Raw genomic sequence first — 24047 nt, forward strand, 5'->3', positions numbered from 1 at the left:
GTAAGGAAAGGAAACAATTTTATCACCCAAGAATGAAAACCCATTCATTGTTGTATTATCATTAATCTCTAAATAAATCCCCAATGTATTTTTCATGTTGTTTTTATGTTTTTTTTCAATTAATTCCAAATTAAAGGTTAAAAAAAGACTATAAGATCTATAAGAGTTTCATGGCAATTCTGTGCAAGAAACTGTAAATTAAAACTGTCAGTCTAGTTTAAGTTCAGTTTAGCACGTCAGTGTGGTTTAATTTTCACTACTGAAAGTTCAACCACTGAGGAGCAAATCCGTTGATATGCAGCTCAACAAGTCCCAAAAAGCAAGCCTGTGACGAGGAACAAACTTTACCAATTGACGAAAGTGAAGAAGAAAAAAACCTCACTATCATATCACCACTAGCCACACTTCCTATGTAGAGCTGCAGTCTAGACGCTGGAGGCTGGAGAACACTAGACATCGTGGAGAACTGCAGTTGTGAGTAGGTCACTAGTGAGTGATCATACTGGCCCACAGGATCAGTATCAGGATCAGTTTACTCGTCTGTAACTGGGGTCTTTCAGCAATCAGTCTCAAGCACTCCGCTTCTCCATGATCACTGCAGCATCAGCTAAGGATATGGCCTGGTCCAGGATTATGGATACATTGGCATTTCTTCACAAGGCTTGAATCGCACCAATGGAGCTGCATAATCTCTAAAGGCCTCTGGATGAGTGGACAAAATGCAAAAATGCAAAAATGAAGTGCTATAAATGAAAATAGTAGTTATATAAACAAACATAGAAGTAAACATGTAAAGCATATAAGAATTTCTAACAAAATGTCAGGTGCATTAAGACAGGAGTGTGTCTTATAGGAGGTTGTAAAGCCCACTCACCTGCTTGGAGTACCCTGATGTATCATACTGTTATGTGATAATTGTGTAATGTCTTACTAAAAAGATAAGTCTTTAATCTGGATTTTAACTGAGCGAGTGTATCTGAGCCTCGGACATTATCAGGAAGGTTGTTCCAGAGTTTTAAAGCCATAAATGAGAAGGCTTGACCTCCTTTAGTAGACTTTGCTATTCTGGGTACTACCAGAAGCCCTGAGTATTGGGATCTTATGTGATGTACATGTGACAGGATGTTCTAGTCTGAGGTGTTCAAGTCCTCAGACTTGAAATTAATAATTTCTTTGGAAACACAATTGTTGCCTAATGAATGGGTATTGGTCAAGTGGTACATTCCAGAGTGGAAATTAATAACCAAGAAAGTGACAGGAAGAGGCTTTGGCTGTGTATGAAATCGCCTACTCAGTAGGTACTGCATTTGAATAAGTATTTACTACTTTGTATTCAGTATGAATGTGAGCAGTATGAACTGAACTCGGATGTACTATATCCAGCATCTTGTCATGATCACGTGACCTACCCATGTCAGCTGCGTCACTACACTCCTATTCATGAATTCTCTTGTGAAGCATCATGGGATAGCGTATTGTGCATTGGATGCACACTTCAGAATCTTGCTGGAAGTATTAGGTCATCTGGGTACTTCTCAAGTATTCAAATTCAATAAATTCAGATGTACTACTCCGCTCCCATATTGATTTTAGTGTACTATATAGTAAGGGAGTATGCGATTTCGGACAAAGCGTTTATCCATCTATCTACATCAAGTAGATTCAACTTTATAGCAAGTAAAACACACAAATGGAGCATCAGATTTAGCCATATCTCACGAATTAATCATGTCTTTAAGCGTGTTTGTATTTAATCCCACGCATACATAACATTAACATAACACCACAATGTCCCCTGCCCTTTCCCCCTACCCCACACTTAAACTAAAGCAAACTTGAATCTCATCACCCCCAGTGTCAGGCCTTGGCCCCGCCTGAAGGTAAGAGAGCCCTGGTAAGCAGAGAACTGAGGGATTATACATCAGGAAAATCCTGTGAGGCATATATCAATGCCAGCAGGACACACCCACTGAAATGAATTGGGTCAAATGAGAGCAGTGCGTTAGGGCCGGGCTCACTGACAGTTACTAATGCGCTGACCATCGCGGGTAATAGGAGTGTACAAATGGCGAGAGGTTTGTAAACTTTGCCTGCTTTTCCAGGCCCGGGGTGTCTGGCTGGCTGCAAACGCTGACTAAATCAACGTGTTCCAATGCATACAGACACAAGTCTAGGAATCTGTAGTGACTGTGAGGGAAGCTTCGGGCGTTGAAAAAGACGGCAGGGGAATCGACAAAAGTGGGTGGACTGAGAAGAGAGCGAGTTAACAGCTTCCCACAGTTACCGTGAGCTAAACTTTTTTTTTTTTTTTTTACGAGCATGAACACAGGGGAAAGTGTTTTAACAAGCATCAAGACCAACTGTGCACACATTCACACTAAAACTCATAAAGATGTCGTACACACTCCCACAGTGGATGATAATAAACTCAGACTTGAAGAGTTGCATTTCAATTTACAGGGAATTGTATGATTGTTACACTGACAAAAAAAAAAAAAAACGTCAAGTGTCAGTGAACATTCTACCATCATTTATCCATATTTTTTCCAATTTGTATACATTTTTTCTTGAGACTTAATCCCAAAGTATACCTCCCTTTCTGCCGTCAAACACACACACACACACACACATATATATATATATATATATATATATATATATATATATATATACACACACACAGACACACACACACACACACACACGCACACACACACACACACTCTATTATACACATATACACAATATAGCATATTATACACTATATATCACTATATATATATATATATATATATATATATGACGCAGGGACGCAGGGAGGAGTTGACCGCAACAACTTGGTTTGAGTCCGACCAAGAACAGTTCCAGAAAGCAGGTAAAACAAAAGGCAAACTATTGCAATAAATAAACAAGTAAATAACATGGTGTGACATGGTAAGATCTCAATGTGGTAAAATTAAGGCAGCCGTGAGGGCTTTTCGTTTTCAGGATTTCCATTGAAAATACTGTCTGTTGGGTTTAGGGAAGGCGGTGGGCAGGTTAATCCAGGGATGGGCAAACTTGATCCTCGAGGGCCGGTGTCCCTGCAGAGTTTTGTTCCAACTCTAATCAAACAAACCTGCTTGTAGATTTCTAGTGATCTTGAAGACACTGATCAGCTTGTTCAGGTGTGTTTGATTAGTGTTGGAGCTAAACTGTGCAGGACACCGGCCCTCCAGGACCGAGTTTGCCCATCCCTGGGTTAATCAGTGCTTTTTAAAACACTATCAGTTGGGTTTAGGGAAGAGGTGAGTGGAGGATTAGTTGGTCAGTTAGTCAGGCTGTTGACAACGGCCTCTGCTGTATTTATTCGAGAATAGTAGGTACAAATGGCACTCATGAGAGAAATTTAGGGTCTGAAAAAGCATTCACATCAGGCTTTGGTGCATTTGCAAAAACCAAAATTGCAACAAAAAAGTGGATGTGTTTTGCCCTCTCTAGAAATGTATACGGGGGTACATTGTATCAATAATGAGCCTGGGTTGATCATATCACATTTGCAACCTTAGCTTATCTTCAAATATTTGTAAAATTTTAAAGCACAATACTTTTATCATTTAGGTTAATGTAATTTTTAAACATTAATAAGACATTTTATTCATTATGTTAAATAAACATTAGGTTTATAAATTATGAATAAATAATAAAATATTTATAGGTAAGGTAAGTGGCTAATGAAAATTTGTTTATGATATCTAATAGGTGTGTAACAGTACTTGTATTCAATCTCACACCATCAAGTTAAATGCATTACGGTTTAGTTCATGTACTCCTATGAATACAGTCGGTCCAGATGTGCCAGTCACCAGAGTTAAGTCAGGTCACCCTGACAGTTTTGCCTTTTTGACTTCCATTTAAACTCATGCAGATGCACCAGACTGGAAACGCAAGCTCATGTGACAAGTTTGACATGTTGCTGCATTACAAAGTTCAAGCTTGATGAACTCTGATCTGAAAATTTGCATCATGTGATTGCGTTAGATTAATAGAAGATCAAAATGTGACTTCTTTGTGCAGAAATTTAAAATATGGATCAATTACTTGTTTTTTATCATTGTCTTTTATATCGAACTTTTATCGAAACATGACTTCAAAACTGAGGTACAATACCAAATCATGATTTTCGTGTACCCCTGTTATCTAATGTTTTAATCACATTATGTTAACAAATTGAACCCATAGTAAGCATAATATTATTTCATTTAATTTTCCTTCAGCTTAGTCTCTTTATTCATCATAGGTCGCCACAGCGGAATAAACTGCCAACTCATCCAGCATACATTTTAGAGTGTGGATGCCCTTCCAGCTGCAACCCAGTACTAGGAAACATCCATACACACTCATTCACACATACACTATGGCCCATGCAGTTTTTTCAATTAACCTATACCGCATGTCTTTGGACTGTGGGGGAAATCGAAGCACCCGGAGGAAACCCCCCGCGAACACTGGGAGAACATGCAAACTCCACAAAGAAATGGCAACTGACCCAGCCGGGACTCAAACCAGTGACTTTCTTGCTGTGAGGCGACAGTGCTAACCACTGAGCTACCATGTCGCCAGCATACTATTATCTTTATTATAAATTATTTAAAACAGTAGACAGTCGGATGAAATGTTTTTGCTATGTGCCGTAAATAAAATCACTTCAGTAAATTTAATTTGATACAGACACCAAAATGTCTTTGACCCATATATCCTGCTTTTCAAATAGGTTTATTAATGAAATAGGATTCTGCATATCACAAAAATCCTGATATTAAAAGAAATAGACATGATAAAGATAGAGTTATAGAAACAAACAAGAGCTGATCAGATATACAGGCTTCTGAAGTTCATTTCCTTATTCATAAATTGACAAATAGAGGAATGAAGGGGCTTGGGGAAGGAATGATTGTCAAACACGTGTTCGCAGAAGGTGAGACCGAGAGCGCAGGCGGAGGGAATTTAAATTGAAAGAGGGATGTAGAGACAGAGAAAATGGAGGTGCTGAAGGAGAGCGGGGTTAGGGTTTCGCTCTGGAGGTGATTGCCTCTCCTTGATATTGCTCCTCACCTTCAATGCTCCGCGGCCCAGGAGAAATTTCACTGTGCATCCCAGATCTTCCCAATGACACCTTTTCTCCCTCTCCCTGAAACATTTTCATCCCATCTCCCCTTGCGTTTGTTATTCTTCTGGCGTGGCGGTGGTGCTGAAGAAGAGTGGAGGAAATGCATGAGATTCGCCCCTTTTTTCACCTTTTCATCCCCCCACCCCAACCTCAAAGCGCTATCGGACCGCCTGTCTCTATATTGCTCTGCATAGCTTGGCATAAATCACTCTGGCCCCAACTGCAAAGCACTCTTTTTCTCCATTGGACTCGCAGATTTAGTGGCATTTCAAATAGATAAACACAAGCAACATCTATCAACACAACAAAAAAGGGGCCTTAATCAAAGGGTCCTGGTCCTTGGTCTGCAGTGTCTCCATTTACCTTGAGATAAATCCATTGGGGTGACCAGCGCTGCGGCGAGGGGCTGACAAATCACCCGCGTCAGCCTGCACTGTGCTGGAGCTTATTGGCCTTTCTCTAAGTGGTCTTACCCTTCACCGAAAAGGATGGTTCTTGTCAGGCGAGGCCAGATTAAAGCTCGACAAAAAGAAATGATTTGTTATTAGAGAACACCCATTGTGAATCTCTAAAAAGGAAACAAATATGTATGAGAATCAGATACTCCTATATGTGTGTGTGTGTGTGTGTGTGTGTGTATGTGTGTGTAAAGGAGAGCGGTTTGCTGCAGGAAAAAGAGCCATGGAGATGAGGTGGAGGCATGAGGTCTGAGATATCAGGAGTTTGTGTGTATATTGCATGGTATAGACAAATGGAGCGTTTAGGAGCATGTGATATTCTTATCGCTCTTGCGAAATACAGGATTTAAATCTGGTTAGAGCCTAGACAGAAAATGTGTGGAAATATAAAAAAGGTACTGGTAATTTTCTGTTGGGGTGTTATTTCTTAGAGTAATAGTTGTGTCATTGTTTAGTTGATCCAAACATGTAGTTTTTATGTCGTTTGAACACACAAAAATATATTTTATAAAAGATTGATGGTAACCAAATGCTTAACCATATAGACAACATAGACTCATTCTGATAATGTAGCTCTATAAAAATTTCTGAAGCTCACAAATAATGTAGCCAGAAGTACATATGGCTATGGGTACGTGTACGGTACGGGTATGGGTACGGTATGGTGCTGTTTCTTTTTTTTGATTAGCAGCTGACCACTTACCTCAATATGGATGGCTTTTCCAGTGTTACCAGTTTGTCCAGCAGCTTGCCGCATATGTCAGTGAACTTGAGACACAGAGAGGAGTTGACTGGAAACAGTAGATGGGGTTCAAGTCTGGCAAAGAGTGGTTCCAGAAAGTGGGTTAGACAAAAACAAAAGCCAAAAATAAAATAAAATAAACAAGTAAATAACAGAGTGGGAATGTGGTAAAATCTTAAAACATGGCAAAAATAAGGAGATTTTTCTTCTGGATTTTTTTTAGAAACAGTGTCGGTTGAGTTTAGGGAAGCAGGTGGGCAGGTCAATCTGTGCTTTCGAAAACACTATTGGTTGGGTTTAGGGAAGGAGGATGGTGGGTCAGTCGATCACTCAGTCAGTCAGTTGAGAGTAGCCTCTGGTGGATTTACTCGAGAAGAGCAGGTGCGAGAGAAATTTGAGAAAATTTAGATTTTCTGAAAGATCATAAACAATCTGGTGGATTTGCGAAAACAAAAACTGCAAAAAAAAAAACAAAACTTACCTCCTTGGACATATTTGGCACTATGAAATGTATATAGTATACATGAAATGTATATTGGGCTACATTTTTAGAATGAGCCTGGGTGGCATGTAGTCATAAAACTGGGATTTAAAAAACTGGACGTCTTCCAATATAATTCTTGCATAAGAAGTCAGTGAGTACATTTACGTTGACACCAATACCAATAATTTTAATACAATTAAGACGATATTCTGATTAAGAGTCTACCATGTGAACAAAGATTTTTAATTACCTTAATCTAACTAAAGTCATAATCGAACTAAACAGAAATTTAATTCATTACTTGTTTTAGTCACATCCTTAATCAAACTATTCCTGTTTTGTTGTACTTTTCGCTACATTTTACGTCAGGATGCATGCACGGCAGTTGTCAGGTGTTTGACAACAAACAAATGAGAATGGCTTTAAGCAAGAGAGCAATTCTGAAAGAAATGCACATTATTAAGTGCCTTGACTTTGAAGGGGCGTGAATGAAAAATTAGTGAATAGCAGAGGTGGCCTGTTGTTTGAGAATTTGTATCTGCTGTTGTCTATTTGCATGCATAGTGTGAGCTTTTAACTGCTGTTGAAATTGTCGCAAAATTACAAACAAAATACCCAAAATCACATATACTGCATTAAGGAGCATGTTGTGTGAAATGCCGAAGGAAACTAGCGTCAAATGGTAACGTAATGACTCTAATGGAACTGTGTACTATAAGATGTAAAACAGGAACATGAAAGGAACATTAAAAAAGCAGCTCATGTAAACACCTTAATCATATTATTGTCTTATTCATATTAAGGCAAATAATGAGAATACTGATGTCCATATAAATGTAGTCACTGTCAACTGTTTGGTTACCATTACCGACATTATTCAAAATACAAAAACTGTCAAAGTATAAGAATGCATTATTTACATTTTAATATAGTTAAGTAGAAATAATCCACCAATTTATTATTTTTAAACTTAATTAATTTCCTACAAATGAAAATAGTCACTTAAATCTACAGATATAGAAGTCATATGTAATTATCAATTATTCATGTATCAACATTCCTTTAAAAATGACTAGGAGTCTCAAAAACCAACCAACGCTTCATAAACTTCCAATTAAATTACAAATTTCAAATTTGCAATGGAATCTGACAAACCAGTCTTGTGCAATCCTATGTGCTTACGGTTTATTTAGCTATCAAAGCTCCTAATGGCAGCTGCAGTGATGCAAAGATTTTTGCCAGTTAGGCCTTTTTTCTTAAGGGTGGGACTATTCCTCCATTTCACACTTTGCACATCAACACATTAAAGCTATTTACATATATGCTGTATTTCCCTAAATTTTCTTAAATCTCAAAATTGACAGCAGCGTGAAAGATGTTTCATTTTATAAACATTTTCATTTTATCAGCTTGCTTCCCAAGATCGCAGAAAGATACCTGAAACACTGAATGATGTCAAACTATGCGTGATAATTCTAAATGTATAGGATAAGATATATATTAAAGAGTGGTCTCTAAAAGTGGCCTCTGCCCAGCCTCGCCTGTTTCTGTTTTCCAGTATGTCCAGGTCTGTTCCTCTCAGATGTTCATGAGGGGCATCTGACACAAGAAATAGGTGAAAAGCAGAGAGAGAGCGAGAGAGAGAGAGAGAGAGAAAGGACAGGTGAGAAAGCGAGGAAGAGAAGAAGAAGAGAGAGAGAAGCTGTCAGGCTAATGGCCCCTGGAGATTGGCTGTCTCTCTCTCTTTTTTTCCAAAAGTAATCTCCACTAGCTCTAAGCAGGTGTACCAGGGCCTGCCACACCATAAATAAAATGGATTGGCAACTGAATGGGGAATCGCATATAAAGCAATAAAGCAATTTTCAATCACAGTCTGCTTGCCAGGCTTCACTCTCGGCCATTGTAGACTTTAGTCAGTCCCAAGGTTATGGAAACAGTTAGTGAGACACGGGCTGCTCAGACCTGTTCCCCACTAGTGCATAGACAAACGCGCTCGCGATGATATAAGTAACGCAGTCATAGACACAGCACATCAAACTGACCTTGCCGGAGGTGCTGCCAATAGAACTGCTGCCGGAATGCATGGCCAGTTGCTGAAGGTGGGAACTGATTCTATATGGGAAATATGAACATTTTGGGGACATTAATATAGCCAGGAGATCAGAATAACATAGTAGATAAAGGGCACCTATGATAAAAATCAACTTTTGTAAGCTGTTTGGACAGAACTGTATGTGTGTATAGTGTGTCCACAGTCATATTGGAGTGATATAAACCCAACAAGTCTCTTTTTTAAAATTTCCTGACATTAAAATAGGACCCAAATCTCAGTAATTTTGAGGCCCCCGGCAATGTGACGTATGAGCGTGATTTTCCCCGTTCACCGAATTGATTGATAGGCGCCATGTTTCTATATTAACATGTATACACATGTCCACAGAACTTTTTTTTATTAATAAACTGGGATTCAAATATTATTCATATTAGTAATATTAATATTAGTGGATTTTTATAAGTTTTATTAGTGTAATGCTGCGTTCACACCAGACGCGGAACGCGCATCAAGCGCGAGTGATTTACATGTTGTCAATGCAAACGCGCGAATAAACATCCTGCGGCGCGATCGCGCAAAAGGCGCTGGGCGAATTGAGCGTCTTGCGCGTTTCACGCACTTAACGAGCGTTTCGCGCGAATCTCTCGAGTTCGAAAATCTGAACTTCAGCGGACATTCGCGCCGCGTTAACCAATCAGAAGCTTGCTCTTGTGGGGGTGTGACTGTGACGTAAAACCTGTTGATGGTCACCCGGGGGAAATCCTCCAGGCGACATCAACAACTAATCATCAAACTGGGCTGGGCTCAGTCAAAAGCACCGTTGAAAGCCTCCGTGATCCAGGTTCAGTTTCTGGAGGAGTTTATGAGCTCACAGAGCTGGATGCACCTCTGAAAGCATGTAGTGGACTCAGACACAATCCTTAACATATCGACGCTGTTTTTCAGCCTTCATAAAGTGCATAAACACTGTTATTTTCTTCATAAAATCCATGTTAGCATTTTAGCAATGAAGCTACAGTCACCGGGCAGACAGAAGCCCTGCCCATCACGCGAATCCGTGTCTGTTCTGAAGTGAATTTGACACGCGAATGAAGCGAGGTTTGACGCGCGTATGAAGCGAGTAAACTCAATTGTTCACGCGGCTATTTATGCGCGAATAGCTCAATTTATCCCCGCTTTCCGCGTCTGGTGTGAACACAGCATAAAACATTTTAAAACAACATTTTTTAAAAAGTTCATGTGTTTAATAAAGACAGTAAAATTGCTATGTAATTCTTAACTGCTATAATCGCCATGGCCGAATGGTGTCAGTAAATGCTAATATGTGTGTGTGTACTTCAAACAGCATTTGTGTGTAACTCATCATTTCAGAAAGGCTTGAATAAACTCCACAAATACATGAAATAAAATGGGTATTTTTGACTAATAAGCTGTATTTCAGCTTCATCCGAGTCTGTCTCTGTCACAGTGCTGTTTATCTAACATAACACATGATGAGAAGCAGACACGCACATGGGAATGGTGAGCAGGGTGAAGCATCGCATTTGTATTTAAAGCCACAGGCAAAAACAGCGACAATTCATTCAGACACCAAAATGGGCAGATTCTGGAGGATATAATAAATGACAGACTTTACGGACACATTCTGGACACACAAACAAAGCTTGAAATAATGTGATACTTATTTGTTTATGATTAAGAGTTTATTTGAGAGTTTAATGAATTAAGTTGTTGGGGACATCAATTATGACATCGATATTACGGAGCCTACCGGATATATAATGCATGTAATAATGGATGTAAAGAAAAGCACGCCAAGCATGGAACGCCAAGTGAAACACGGTAAAAAAAAGGCACAGGTTCACGGGGCTGCTTCACGGATTCCCCAATTATGAGTTTTAACTTCTGGTTTAAGGGAATTAAGGTAATTTGGTTTATTTGTTTAAGATTAATGTTTGATTGTTGATGTTGGCTTGGTGTTCTAAGTTTGGGATTCATTTGTGTTTGTTTGTTTGTTTATTTTCTCTGTAGTTCTTACGGTGATTCATGATGCAATGATGCATAATAGTTCTATGGAATTTGTTTATATTGTTTTTTAATGTATATTTTGATAATATTTATTATTGTATGTATAATATTACATAAAACATTTATATATATATATATATATATATATATATATATATATATATATATATATATATATATATATATATATATATATATATATATATATTTATGTATATGTGGTCAGACTGAATCTCCAAGTATGCATGTTAAGCACAGAGAATTTAGTGGTGGAGCTGCAGGTTTTGTGGTGTGTGAGGTGTGGTTTATCAGTGTGTATGTGCTGTTCACAGGTCTGTCCCGCTGTGAGCCCAGCTGTGTTTTCTCTGAGTGTGCAGGTATGTGTGTTGTGCTCAGAGGCCAGACAGTGATAAAAGGCCCTGCTCCCCGAACCCCTGACTAACCCAGCTGTGACAAATAGTTTCCCTCGTACCCCTCTCATCATCTCTCTCAACCCTGGCCGTGAATTTCTTTGGCAAACACCTCGATTGGATGGGCAAATGTTTAGCCAGCTTCGAAAGAGTGTTTGGTTGGGATATTTTTAAGCAAATGTTTGCACAGTTGTTTCGACTGTCTGTTTTAACTCCACTTAGATTTTTAAGTTGTTGTTTGAATGAGCTTCTCACCTCACTTTTTTTTTCTGAGACAGATATTTATATGATATTAATATTTCAACATGGTTTGAGTACAATATAAATTAATAAAAATATACACTTAAGCTGATTTAATATTGTTATACAGAAAATATTTATAATATATCAATATTGTGCAGTATCATTTATTTTGGGCTTCGGCTTCTTCTGCTCATTCCCTTTATTTATCAGAAGTCGCCACAGCGGAATGAACCATTAACTTATCCAGCACATGTTTTACACAGCGTATTCCCTTCCAATCACAACCCAGTACTGGGAAATGCCCATACACTGTCACATTCACACACATACACTATTGGCTAATTTAGCATATTTAATTCACCTGTACCGCATGTCTTTGGACTGTGGTGGAAACCGGAGCACCCGGGGGAACCCATGGCAACAGGGGGAACATGCAAACTCTACACAGAAATGCCAACTGACCCAGCCAGGGCTGAAACCTGCAACCTTCTGGGTGTGAGGTGATAGTGCTAACCATTGAGCCACCGTGTCACCGTGCAGTATATTTATTAAAATTTGTCAAAATACCCGTTTTAACGGCCTTAAATGAGTTAAAAAGTATTAAATAAACATAAACCTTTTTGTCAGTGACATAAAGTTCTTGTCATGATTCTATACAGGCGGTGTTATTAACATTAATCCAACAACAAAAGACAAACAGAACATTTTGAACTTTGTATCAGTTAATCTAGTAGTGTTTGTTGTGGTTTAAAACATGTATTGGATTTTTTAATTTTATTTCAATTTAATTTGTATGAAATACTTCTTATTGAGATGCCAGGTTGCATTGGTCAAAAACAACATAAAATAAGCCAATTTTATGTTTATTATAATATATTGATGTAAAGATCGTTTTACGTAAAAAAAAAAAACTATTATTATTAAATTAATTTAATTAAGATAAAAAAATTTTGTCATAAACTGCACTTATTCAAATCACACTAAATCAAAAATATTATTCCTAAACATTGTCAATCATGTTCAAAAGGTATAGATATGATATATATTCGTTTCATATTTCATAGAATTTATATTTGCAAATTTCAATATTGTTTTTTTCCATTACTTTAGAACGTGCCAAATAATGACTATCACACACATTTTTACTATTTTGCAGAAGACGTCCTGTAAAATGTCACTTAGTTTAATAATAAGTTAATGTGTAATAATATTTAATTTACATAACTTGCTAATTAGATTAGATTCAACTTTATTATCATTAAACATGTACAAGTACAAGGCAAAGAAATACAGCTTAGGTCTAATAAATGCAGTTTAGGTCTAATTACAGTTGAAATCAGAAGTATTAAACCTCCTTTGATTTTTTTTTTTGCTTTTTTAAGTGGTTCCCAAATGATGTTTAACCGAGCAAGGAAATTTTCACAGTATGTCTGATAATATTTTTTTCTGGAGAAAGTCTTATTTATTTTATTTTGGCTAGAATAAAAACAGTCTTCAAATTTTTTAAAAACCATTTTAAGGTCAAAATTATTAGCCCCTTAAAGCTATATATTTTTTGATAGTCTACTGATAAAACCATCATTATACAGTAACTTGCCTAATTACCCTAACCTGCCTAGTTAACCTACTTAACCTAGTTAAGCCTTTAAATGTCACTTTAAGCGGTCACACTTTATGATAAGGTTCATTAGTTAATGTTAATTAATGCATTTACTAACATGAACAAACAATGAACAATACATTTACTACTGTATTTGTTCATGTTAGTTAACGTTAGTTAATGAAAATACAGTAGTTCATTGTTAGTTCATGTTAACTCATGGTGCATTAACTAATGTTAACAAACATTGACTTGGATGATAATAATGCATTAGTAAATGTTCAATTATGATTAATAAATGCTCTACATGTGTTGTTCATGATTAATTCATGTTAGTAAATGCATTAACTAATGAACCTAAAGTGTAAAGTGTTACTCTTTAAGCTGTATAGAAGTGTGTTGAAAAATATCTTGTCAAATATTATTTACTGTCATCATGACAAAGATAAAATAAGTCAGTTATTAGAAATGAGTAATTAGATTATTATTTTTAGATATGTGTTGAACAAATCTCTCCAATAAACAGAAATTGGGGAAAAAATTAACAAGTGGGGCTAATGACTTCAACTGTACATTAGTTCAGGTCTAAGTTACATTTGATGACATTAAACGACTCAAGACTTAAAATAGATATATAATATATATCTAACCTTGTAATAAGTAAGCCATTTAAGTAGTGCAAAAAAATGTGTATAATTGATGCACTGATTTATTTCATAACAGTTAGAAAGGGTTTCAGAATACAGAAACATTCGCAGACGAAAGCATTTGACATATCTTCCACTGGCAAGGTTGTTTGTGCTACAACCTTCAAATAATTTACAGCTGGTGAAACGCGCACTGTTAGCCTCAGAAGTGTCTTTAAATCTTTGCTTTCAAAGTCAAACGTCAGATAAAGCACAGAGAAATAATGTTTATTTTCCACTCTGTGTCCACTCCTCGCCATAGACCATGTCAGCGGGATAATAGAAGTTCTCCGGTTTGGAAACTGCAGTGTTTTTAGGTGCCATAAAATATGCTCGAAGCGTTACAAAATATTACCAGAATCACATTTTAGCTTAAGTGCAACTGCAGCATTTGATAAAGGTCTTACAGAGCATTACTAGAGATTGAGAACGGTTACATATAGTGCTGTCTGGCATTTTGGTACATTTCAAATCGCACACTTCGATCATGATAAGTGTTTTAGGTCACTTTAGGGCGAGCCAAGCATCTGCTTTACCTAAAATGCCCCTGGTGGAATATCTTAGAGATCACTTGCTTCTGTGTCTCTTTGTAATGAGCTGTGAAGAGCAGAATTCAAAAGCCTGGACGTCCCACAAATTTCCCCATAAAAACCATCTTTTGCCCCTCCGTGTTTATTTGATTGCGTTTTTCACTGTGGTGTCACTGGAAATATGCGAGATGTTATGTTACACCCTATTGATTACCTGTGTTAATTAAAATTTTAATTAAAGTTTTTTATGGTGTGCATTTGCGCTTGTGATAATAGTACAAGAAAAGAGCACGGGGTCTATAAATTGAGGCTTTATTTGCGAGCAGCAGCCATCAACAAATACAACAGTGTACATAAAATTTTACTAACATTGATTCTGAAAATATTAATGTTACTTTAACGTCTGAGATGTATTATTCAATTTAAAACTACAAAGCATAAAATCCAGGAGCTATAAGTCAGTTAATGAAGAGGAAAAGTCCATTACGAACCTATCAAAATCTGGATCATCTGATTCACATAAGTGCCTTGGATTATAACCAGAATCATTTACCTCTGCTGCTAGAGGCTCTTTGCTGTAATACACACTCGCCGCTGAACCTCGCAAGTTATAGGATGGATGGCTAGTTAGACAGACGAATGGAGGGATGCGCTCTTTGATTAAATGTATTGTCATTTCACATCCATTTCCGTAATATCATATTCCGCCTTACGAAAAGAAAAGCCGCCCGGGTGAGCACGAGGCTATAGGTTTGTCACAGTAATGAGAATGTCTTAGCGTGCCGTCCTTTTAAAATTCATTTGTTTACATGCTCCTAATTTATTTTTGGCTTAATCGCTTGACGTATTAAAAACCACTTCCGTCTAATTTCCAAGATAAACAATTTCCTTAGGACTGTAGAAACAGCAAGGGAATGAAGAGTCTGGAAGTTAGTAAACCATGAGAGCTGGAGCAGCTTTAATGAAAGTGGATTGATGTGAGGCTGGAAGGTTTGCTGGAGGCTTTTCTGGACGTTCTCCTCCTCCACGCTCTCCCCATGGCCTCTTTTCTCAAAAAAGAACAGTTGGGACTAATGTGTCTCTTTTGAGATGACACCATGGGGACATCATTCTCCTGCATTGGCCAGCCGGCCCACCGGGGACTCAATAATGTGTACGCCATTGTTGGGCTGGCGATGCTGCTACTGCATGTTGGTTTAAGGGTTTAAACCTGGCTAAAGAGCCCATTGTGCGAGGATCCTACCCTCAGCTGTCTTGTGCCCTGGGCAATGGCTGGACAAGACGGATTGTTTTACAGCTCTGGGCATAATGATGATGATGGACTCAGTTACGTCCTAATGGAAGATATTTTATTGTGGAAACTTTCAGAAATGCTGATGGCGTTCAGAGATGACGACAGTGTTTTTCGGTTTTCTATCCCTCATAAAACTCTCCCAAGGCATGACATTGTAATGATGGGCCATAAGAACTTCAATCAGTGATTCAGCTCTTGGTTTGTGGTTTTTATGACCAGTCCCATATTCACAATGTGCAGCGGTTCAAAAGGGCATGGCCCTTTCACCTCTAACACCGTGTCTCATACGTTCTTTAATCGAATAGCCATGTAAGACTTTAGTTACTCATGCTTTGGGCATAAAAGGGTCACTGTATTGATTTGATGTTTATCATTATAATACAAAGCTGGTGAATGTTTCAAAGGGGTGGTCTAATGCTATTTCATGCTTACAGAGTTATTTACACTGTAAAAGAGATGGACTCAAGCATAGGTCAAGTTCAAAAATGTATATTTTTCCTAAAATTTTACTTCAAGGTGTAAAGGTGTTATGCTATTTTTAAATTTTTTTTAAATCTTGTTTTATGACAAGCGCAAGAGCACAGTTATCTTCACCTGCCACAGTGCTTGGCTGAGAATGAGTCCCTAAAAAGTGTGCTTTTGGATGTAAGGCTGTAAAGCTGACCTTGTTTCTCATAGTTAAAGGTGCAGTAGGTGATTGTCTTCAGAAAATTTTTTTGTTGTGCTAGTTGAAAGTCTTTTCACATTCCAATAGTATTGATATTTAAAGTAAATGAAATTAATGTATTTATATGTATTTTTATATTCTGGGTAAGGCATAAAACTAAAAAAATGTTCATCCAATTAAAATAGTGTCAGGCCAACATCTCCCATAATTCCGATAAGTAGCTCAAACTGTCTGTCAGCAAATGCAGATTTAAGCAACTGCGCTCCTGTTTGTACACAGCTCTGCCGTTCGTGAGAGTGAGAGAGAGAGCGATAAAAACATGCTGTATCAAAACTTTTTAAAACCCTAAATCAATAATATTGGAGTTACTTTTGCACGCTAGAGGAAGGACGACACCATGGCTGAAGGATTTCTCATAGACAGGTAATGTTATGTTTTAGTCACACAGAGCTGATGTTGATTGGGTTGTTATGAATGATAGAAATGTTGTTCGGCCACTGGCGAAAAATTGATCTGACTATTTTCAGTTTCATAAGATCCCGCTCGTGTTTTTAGGAGGCGTGGCTATTGACGGCAGGGGAGGACTGTGTTTTACAGATTTATGCTAACAGCTTAGCATTGTGGCAGATCACCTACTGCACCTTTAATTTAACCGCATGCCCATTTTAAATACTTCACCTGGTCCACCTTCGAATTTATTCATAACACAACACTTTTATATTTTTATGCCATCTGGCTTATGACATGAAAAGCAGCAGCCCCATGCACTGCAGTGGATATTAGTGCTGCTGGATTTACAACACGCCAATTTATCGACTTCTCCTAAACTACATGTACTGTAAGCAAGTGGCTGTTTAACTTGGAGAAAAATAGATTAAACATTCTGGTTACATAATTTGTGTGTATCGATTGTAAATAGCACACATTATACATGTGTATGTGCAAAATGATAATTATTGCCATAGTCCATAGACATCAGCATACATTTTACAAAGCACCTTTTTGTTTTCCTATCTCTGTGTTAAATATCTGCAAGCTAACTAAACATTATTTTATTGAAAGTTGTTTTATTGTTAAACGTCTGTTTTTTTCACTGATAGCCTAGATTAAGCTTGTTTTCGCCTTGTTTGGATTTCTATTAGATGTTTTTAATTACAGTTTTTTGGTTGGTATACATTACATTTCTTAATTGTGAGGTAGCTGCATCACAGTTAAGGTTTTTGCACACTGAACACACAAACCTTGCACACCTTGAGTCCAGTTCTTATTAATTAATTCATTATGAAAAAACACAAAACATTTCGGACTCAGTTCAAGCGTAATACTGTACTTTGTTCTCCTCTCTCCTTTCCAAAAAAGAAAAAGAAATAGGCTGCATTTTGTGTTTATTCAATATTGCATAGAAAGAGTTCAGAGTTTATTTGATACAATTATTCCAAAATGCAAATTTTATTTCAGGAAAACTGTCAAAACACCTCTAAAATCACTTTTTCGAAGGCAAAAAGTGGAAAAATCAAACCTGATTCAAATTTTTTTTTATGACTGAGAAACATTTTAGAGACAGTGTGTCAATATGATTCACACAACGTGAGGCTGTTTTTATTTTTTCACCTTGTTTGGATGTCTATTAGATGTATTTTAATTGCAGTTTTTTGGTTGGAATACAGGACTTCTCTCAGTAGTGAGGAAGCTGTATCACAGTTAAGGTTTTTGCACACTGAAGTCTGAAATTTTTGTATGCGTTGTTTTCATATTCATATGCAAAAAATCATCACCTAAACAAACCTTGCACACTGAGTTCGGTGCGTATTAATTAATCCATTACAAAAAAAAACAAAAAAACGCAAAACATTTCAGAGTCAGTTAAAGCAGTGATACTGTACTTCGTTCTCCTCTCATATCTCCAAATTAGAAAAAGAAAGTAGAAAAGACTGCATGTTGTGTTCATTCAATATTGAGTAGCAAGGAAGGAGAGATCTGAGTTTATTTGCTACAATTATTCCAAAATACAAAGTTTATTTCAGGAAACTGTCAAAACACTTCTCAAATCACTTTTTTAAATGCAAAAAGTGGAAAAAAATCAAACCTGATTAAACATTTTTTTTATAACAGACAAAAGTTTCAGAGGCAGTGTGTCAATATGATTCACACAACGTGAGGTTGAATTTTTTTTTATTGTGGGAAATTACAGACAAAAATGACGGATTCAGGGTGCAATAACCTTTACACTTACACCTTTGCTATAAAGAACAGTTGGCACTGAACACTGTTGAAAGATTGTTTCTGTTTCTGTCATGCCTTCGTTAAGAAATGCATTAGTCTGCATATCAATTTGTACTCTAAAATTACATTTTGGAAATAAAAATTTAAGCTTGAAATGCACAAGAAACTTGTCCTACACACAACAGAAAAAAACTGTTTATATTTCACAATGTAATATGTGTCAGATACTGTATGTGTAGTTATTACAGAAATATGTATATCTGTGGTAACAATATATATCATCATATCGCCCAGCCCTAATCAGAAAATTATCTTTTGTTGCATGATATTTGACTCGATTTCTCCACGCTGTATTCTTCATCAATTTAGAAATTGTAGCTTTGTATTGTGGTTTTAGATTAAATCTTTTTCATTTCTGTTATTTTGTGACTTTGTTTTTATATTATGAATAGTGTAAAATGTGCTTCTCAGGCTTTAGATAAACATGAATTTGTTGTCCGGGCTCTGTCAAAGGTCAGCCGTGAAGTGGTCCTTTGACAGCCATTACAAGCTAAGCCTGTGAACTTGCTACATCTCTAGCGTGTAGTGATTAGGAAATATCTATTATGAACCGAGGTAAAAAATGGACACCGGAGCCTTTTCAAAAAGAGGTGATTCATAACAGGCTAAAAGGTCATGTCAAGTGGCATGTTAGTATTTCACTTTAACTTTGATTAAAGATTTTTGGAAAAGATGGGAAAAACGACTCAATAGCGGGGCAGCCCTCCCTTCTTCTCTGGAGCGCCGGTTCTATATTTTCTGCAGAAATCGATAAGGTGGGAACTGAAGAAGCTATTGCTACTCAGTCAAGGCACATGGTTCTTTCATTCATCCTTCCCCTCTCAAAGTGTCAGGAGAGCCTCCAGAAGCATACTAATACAGACTCCACAATGCAGAAGTTCAAGACATTTACGCCCATGCTGCTCTTGATATTTCAGTCACACTTTACAATATGTTTTGTAAAGGTAATGTATTGATTAACATGAGAAACCAATAAACAATATGTTTAATGCACTTTTACAGGATTTATTCATCTTTGTAAAAATTAGTTTACGAAAATAGGCATTCATTGTTAGTTTAACTAAGTAAGTGTTAACAAGCACAACTTTGGGTTTTGATAATGTGTTAATAATAGTTAATGTTATGTTCTGTTATTTTTTATGTTTAGCTTTGCTATGAAGAATTTCAGCGTTCTGGATGTGACATTTACATTAAAATCTCGAAACATAAAGTCACAGAGAAAGTAAATGTAAACATTATATTGAAACATCTGTTTATATTTTTTAAAACAACTGAACAGAGTTTAGGAATTAGAAAAATATTAGTCTGTTAACATATTTTAGATTTTACAGTAAATGAGGGAAATAAACATGCGTTATGGATGTGACCAAAAAGTTTGTGGGTTTACAGTATACAACATACTTTGTAGAAATTCTATTAATTAAACTGCACAACCCAAAAGAAATAATGTTAATCAAAAGGATAAGAGTTGGCATTCTAAAGAACAAAAATGATCAATTTTATTTTACTTGATGTTTTGGCATTTATGAGGAAAAAGCTTCGTTTTGGATGTGACAGATGTGAAATTAACAGTATTTATTTATCTTCGTAAAAATTAGTTAATGGAAATAGTCATTCGCTTTTAATTTGGTAACTCACAGCACATATAACTAATTAAGTGTTTATAAGCACATCTTTGGGCTTTAATAATGTGTTAATAATAGTTATTATTGTTATGCTCTGTTATTATTTATGTTTCATTTTGTTATGAGCAATTCCTGCATTATGGATGTGACATTTGTAGTAAAATCTCAAACTAATTTGAAAGTATATGTAAACAACATGTTTATATTTTCCAAAACATTTAAACACAGAGGAGAGTTATGGGATCAGAAAAATATCAATCTGTTAACATGTTTTATATTTCAAATTAGGGAAATAAACATGCATTATGGATGTGACCAAATAAGTCTGTGAGTTTACAGTATACAACATACATTGTAGAAATTCTATAAACTAAACTGCACAACCCAAAAGAAATAATGCTCCTCATTATAGAAGAAAATGTCATTGCTTTTATTTTCTTTAATATTTTTGCATTTATGAAGAAAAAGCTTGGTTATGGATGTGACACCTCTCCGTTTTGGGTGTTACAGATGTGAAATCGCCACTTGTGTAACTTTGGTAAATCAAATATAATTGTTTAAAAAACGTCGAAAGAGACATTTTTGAGTATTTTTTACAATACTTTAAAACTCTTAACCACATTCATGGAGGACCACTAGCATGTTTTGGATGTCTCCTTTGTCTGTCACACCCATTACAGGTGTTTTAGTCTCTGCTAATAAAATGATTATCTGAATCAAGTGTGTTTGGCTAAGACATGGAAAATGTGCAGAGCTAGTGGTTGAGAAACACTGCTTTCAAATACAAGGCCACACAAAAAAACTTGGAAATGGTTTCGCTATTTTGGTGAAAACAAAATTTCTTTAATTGCAAGGTTGACATTTGCATGGAATTGCTCTTATATTATATTAAACGTGTTTTTGAAAGTTGTCTCTTACACACACCAAGGCTGCTTTGATCAAAACTACAGTAAAATCATAAAAGTTTAAATGATTATTCCTAATACAAAGTATAATATTTTTTATATATTTTAAAATAATATCTATTTTTCATGTTTTAAAGTAAAAAGCGCAATATTAAATTACATTTAAAATATAATTCCAGTCTTTAGTGCCACATAGAAATACTTATATGAATTTCAAAAACAGTCAATACTAATAATTTTATATAATAAAACATTTAATTTAAATACAAATATTTTGTAACATATTTCACACATCTTTACTGTGATTTGATTTAACAATAAGTAAATTAGTTTATCATTGCAAACTTTTTATCTGTTATTATATTATATTATATTATATTATATTATATTATGTTATGTTATGTTATATTGTATATTAAATTATAATATGTTATGTTGTGTTGTGTTGTATTGTATGTTATGTTATGTTATGTTGTGTTGTGTTGTGTTGTGTTGTATTGTATTGTATTGTATTGTATTGTCTGTTATGTTATGTTATATTATATTATATTATATTATATTATATTATATTATAGTATATTATATTATATTATATTATATTATATTATATTATATTATATTATATTATATTATATTATATTATTTTATATTATATTATATTATATTATATTACAAAAGCCCAATTTGTAATTGTGCATATTTTTAAAATCCCACCAACCCTTACAAATCACACACATCCATATTGTTCATTACCTTGCACTGTAACATAATGTCCCATTTCTATTACTGTCCTATGAGACCAATACAGTCAACAGCAACTCTTGTCATATAAATATGTATCTCCATCAGTGAGCATGTACCCGTTTGCTGCCTGATAGCTGGTAATATGAATGTAACTGTATGTAAGCTCAAGGGACTCCTGTCGCAGGCTGCAATTACTGGCTGCCTGGTGTAATGGGAAACAAATTTGCAGGAATATTGCCGGCCATTCGTCTTTATTTACACAGCCGATAATGAGGCGCTGTGTTAATCTGGCTTAAGAATCCCATAGCCTGAAGGATAAATCAGGCCTTCATATTGATCAGCTCCGGAGGTGGATGGATGTTTTTTACAACTCGGCCTCCTAATACTCGGAAAACTCAATTCAGAGCCGAGGGACAAAAGGGCTTTTTGTGTGTCCAGCTCCCCTATATGACTTATGACTAAAAATATAGAAATACTGTTTAACAGGAATTTGAATGTGCCTTTTTGGGGTAATATTTTTAGCTCATGGCCCACTTCTGTGTACAAAGACAGCTGCAGATTAGACCGCTCCGTGTTTTGAAATATGTGCTCATAAATTGAGTATTCACACATGCTGGCTGTCAGAATATTGCCTTTCCTCGCTGTCTGAAGCACAATCAGTCATCGAGCATGTTGATGAGGATATGAATATTATTATGTGTTCTATAATATAAGCATTATTTTATGCGGACGGAAACCATTCCTCACACATGTTAAACATCTATTAGGATGAATGTAGATATTTGCGCTTTGTTCTCGTTTTACTTTTTTGGGTTGCATTTATTAAAACCAGAAAACCCTAAATCAGTGTATTTATGCTGCAGCTTTTTTAAAATATTACATTTATTATTTTAAAAGCTACTTGTACTGTTTTTGAATTTGATTTAAACAAGTGGCATTTGGTTTGAAAATAAATGATCAAAGTTTGAAATGTTGGGTTTAGTATGTTTTTTATTTGACAAAAATAACTAATATAATCAATATTGCAAAATTGCTAATTATAAAAAAAATTGCATTATAGCATTTTAAATAACACTTTTGTTTTTTAACTATGTCAATTTGATATACATTTTAACAATATATATTAAAACTTAATTAACTATATAGTCTTAAATGTGTGTTTGTGTGTGTCTGTGTATGTCTGATAATATTTCTTATTTGTTTTAATTCAGTTAGAATAAAAGCAGTTTTGAATTTTTTAAACCTATTTTAAGGTCAATAGTATTAGCCCCTTTAAGCTATATATTTTTTTCGATATAACAAACCATCTTTATACAATAACTAGCACTACAATAAAAGCACTGTATAAATAAACATGAATTGAATTTTATTTGTTTGGAACAAAATTTCTTTTATTTAATTTTATTTTAAGTTTACTTTTTATTTAACTTCAGAATATCTTTGTTAAATGCAAAATTTAGATTGGGTCAACATTAGTGTAAACCTTCTCTTATAGAATATTAAAGTGCTCAGCCTCAGTTCAGTCTCCTGCATGCTTCTCTCTAAATGAGATGTCCATAGCACAATGCAGACCCCTGCTGTCACACCGCATGTCTCCTCTCATGCCAATTACATTCTGTGATACAGTCACAGCATATCATGACTGCATCTGGAGTTGCCGCCTGAATCTGCTTCCTTTCCCAGCATGCACTACTTACTGATGACATATTAGCAGTACTATGTAGTTAATGCTAAATAGGGGAAGAAATTTGTTTGAACAATGCTTATTGGTCATTTAGATATAATAAGTATCTGCTAGTATTTTTGTAGACCAGCCACATTCTTGTTGCACTTTTAAAACTTTTTGACATTTTGTTATGTTTTTTTTTTTTATCAGCCTGAAACTGGATAAGTGAAGTTTATTTATAAACAAATTTTGAGAGGATCACGTGGTTATGATTGACACGGCTAGCCCTGAGTCAAGCTAATGTAAAATCCACCAATCAGAACTTAGTGTAAATAACCAAAGCGTCTTACCTTAGTCATCTTCATCTTGAAGAATCCCCCCTTCCACCCCCTCTCGCTCTCTTTTTTCCTCTATAGGACAGCACTGCAGCCCAGTGGCTAGCACTGTTGCCTCACAGCACGAATGCCTCCGGTTCGGGTC

The 24047-nt window shown here is 35.8% G+C and overlaps 2 long non-coding RNA genes across 13 annotated transcripts in view; one reads left to right on the forward strand and one right to left on the reverse strand.

Annotated features, from left to right (window-relative positions):
* LOC147836401 (uncharacterized) overlaps nt 1-24047 on the forward strand; it is a 122497-nt gene that overhangs the window by 71753 nt on the left and 26697 nt on the right. The gene's annotated exons all lie outside the window — the stretch shown is intronic.
* Nucleotides 1-24047, reverse strand: LOC141386306 (uncharacterized). Of its 2 annotated transcripts, XR_015493866.1 has the most exons (5): nt 23918-24047; nt 8876-8945; nt 5513-6424; nt 5095-5230; nt 1-702 (listed from the first exon to the last, which is right to left on the reverse strand). It is a non-coding gene; the product is annotated as an uncharacterized LOC141386306 (long non-coding RNA). The 2 variants fall into 2 exon arrangements; XR_015493865.1 differs by lacking the exon at nt 1-702 and having other exon boundaries at nt 4559-5230; nt 23918-24020.

The sequence above is a fragment of the Danio rerio genome, chromosome 6 (assembly GCF_052040795.2).
Source record: "Danio rerio strain M-AB ecotype USA chromosome 6, GRCz13ab, whole genome shotgun sequence".
Taxonomy (NCBI): domain Eukaryota; kingdom Metazoa; phylum Chordata; class Actinopteri; order Cypriniformes; family Danionidae; genus Danio; species Danio rerio.